This window comes from Arachis hypogaea, chromosome 3, assembly GCF_003086295.3.
Source record: "Arachis hypogaea cultivar Tifrunner chromosome 3, arahy.Tifrunner.gnm2.J5K5, whole genome shotgun sequence".
Taxonomy (NCBI): domain Eukaryota; kingdom Viridiplantae; phylum Streptophyta; class Magnoliopsida; order Fabales; family Fabaceae; genus Arachis; species Arachis hypogaea.
The window spans coordinates 64,079,766-64,082,548 of NC_092038.1; the positions used below are offsets into that span (position 1 = coordinate 64,079,766).

At 40.9% G+C, this 2,783-nt stretch overlaps 1 non-coding gene across 1 annotated transcript; it reads right to left on the minus strand.

The window, feature by feature from the left end:
* Positions 1–683: 683 nt before the first annotated feature.
* LOC112792876 (small nucleolar RNA R71) lies at positions 684–787 on the minus strand. Its single transcript, XR_003197597.1, has one exon. It is a non-coding gene; the product is annotated as a small nucleolar RNA R71 (small nucleolar RNA).
* Between the last annotated feature and the right edge of the window lie 1,996 nt (positions 788–2,783).

Sequence of the window (2,783 nt, forward strand, 5' to 3'; positions counted from 1 at the left end):
TAAAAATCCGAACCCAATCTATCCCTTGTATTTGGATTCTTCACTTTTCTTTCTTCTATCCCCTTCTTTTTCAACTAACATAAAGGAATTTCTATACTGTGACATAGAGGATTCCTCTTTCTTTTCTTGTTTTCTTCTATTTCATATGAGCAGGAACAAGGAAAAAGGCACTCTTGTTGAAATTGATCCTGAACCTGAAAGGACTTTGAAGAGGAAACTAAGAAAAGCTAAATTACAACAATCCAGAAGTAACCTTTCAGAAAATTTCGAACAAGAGAAGGAGATGGCAGCCGAACCCAATAATGATAATGCAAGAAGGATGCTTGGTGACTTTACCAAGCCCACGTCCAAATTTGATGGAAGAAGCATCTCCATTCCTGCCATTGGAGCCAATAATTTTGAGCTTAAGCCTCAATTAGTTGCCTTAAAGCAACAAAACTGCAAGTTCTATGGACTTCCATCTGAAGATCCTTATCAGTTTTTTAACTGAGTTCTTGCAGATTTGTGAGACTGTAAAGACGAATGGGGTAGATCCTGAAGTCTACAGACTCATGCTTTTCCCTTTTGCAGTAAGAGACAGAGCTAGAATATGGTTGGATTCACAACCTAAGGATAGCCTGGACTCATGGGATAAGCTGGTCACGGCTTTCTTGGATAAATTCTTTCCTCCTCAAAAGCTGAGCAAGCTTAGAGTGGATGTTCAGACCTTCAAACAAAAAGATGGTGAATCCCTCTATGAAGCTTGGGAAAGATACAAGCAGTTGACCAAAAGGTGTCCATCTGACATGTTTTCAGAATGGACCATATTAGATATATTCTATTATGGTCTATCTGAATTTTCAAAAATGTCATTGGACCATTCTGCAGGTGGATCCATTCACCTAAAGAAAACGCCTGCAGAAGCTCAAGAACTAATTGACATGGTTGCAAATAACCAATTCATGTACACTTCTGAGAGGAATTCCATGAATAATGGGATGCCTCAGAGGAAGGGAGTTCTTGAAATTGATGGTCTGAATGCCATATTGGCTCAGAACAAAGTGTTGACTCAACAGGTCAACATGATTTCTCAAAGTCTGAATGGATGGCAAAATGCATCCAACAGTACTAAAGAGGCAGCTTCTGAAGAAGCTTATGATCCTGAGAACCCTGCAATGGCAGAGGTAAATTACATGGGTGAACCTTATGGAAACACCTATAATTCATCATGGAGAAATCATCCAAATTTCTCATAGAAGGATCAACAAAAGCCTCAACAAGGCTTTAACCATGGTGGACGCAATAGGCTGAGCAATAGCAAGCCTTTTCCATCATCTTCTCAGCAACAGACAGAGAATTCTGAACAAAACACTTCTAATTTAGCCAATTTAGTCTCTGATCCGTCAAAAGCCACTTTCAGTTTCATGAGTGAAACAAGATCCTCCATCAGAAATCTGGAGGCACAAGTGGGCCAGCTGAGTAAGAAAGTCATTGAAGCTCCTCCCAGTATTCTCTCAAGCAATACAGAAGAGAATCCAAAAGGAGAGTGCAAGGCCATTGATGTGATCAATATGGCCGAATGCACAAGGGAGGAGGACGACGAAAATCCTAGTGAGGAGGACCTCCTGGGACGTCTCTCAAGCAAGAGGGAGTTTCCTATTAAGGATCCAAAGGAATCTGAGGCTCATATAAAGACCATAGAGATCCCATTAAATCTCCTTCTGCCATTCATGAGCTCTGAAGATTATTCTTCCTCTGAAGAGGATGAAGATGTGACCGGAGAGCAAGTTGCTCAATATTTAGGAGCTATCATGAAGCTGAATGCCAAGTTGTTTAGTAATGAGACTTGGGAAAGTAAACCTCCCTTGCCCATTAGTGAACTAGATACCTGGATTCAGCAAACTCTATCTCAAAAGAAACAAGATCCTGGCAAATTCTTAATACCTTGCACCATAGGCACCATGACCTTTGAAAAAGCTCTGTGTGATCTGGGGTCAGGGATAAATCTTATGCCACTCTCTGTAATGGAGAAGCTGGGGATCATTGAGGTACAACCTGCCTTGTTCTCATTACAATTGGCAGACAGGTCATTGAGACAAGCTTATGGAATAGTAGAGGACGTGTTAGTAAAGGTTGAAGGCCTTTACATCCCTGCTGATTTCATAATCTTAGACACTAGGAAGGAAGAGGATGAATGTATCATCCTTGGAAGACCTTTCCTAGCTACAGCAGGAGCTGTGATAGATGTCAACAGAGGTGAATTAGTCCTTCAATTGAATGGGGACTACCTTGTGTTTAAGGCACATGGCCATCCCTCTGTGACAAAAGAGAGTAAGCACAAAGAGCTTCTCTCAGTTCAGAGTCAAGAAGAGCCCCCACAGTCAAACTCTAACTTTGGTGTTGGGAGGCCACAACCAAACACTAAGTTTGGTGTTAAGACCCCATATCCAAACTCTAAGTTTGGTGTTGGGACTATACAACATTGACCTGATCACCTTTGTGGCTCCATGAGAGCACAATGTCAAGCTATTGACATTAAAGAAGCGCTTGTTGGGAGGCAACCCAATTTTTATTTATCTAATTTTTATTTTATTTTTATTTTGTGTTTTATTAGGTGCATGATCATGTGGAGTCATGAAAAAAATATAAAAATTAAAAATAGAATCAAAAACAGTAGAAGAAAAATCACACCCTGGAGGGAGGACATACTGGCGTTCAACGCCAGTAAGGAGCATCTGGCTGGCGTTCAACGCCAGAACAGAGCATGAATCTGGCGCTGAATGCTAGAAACAAGCAACATTCTG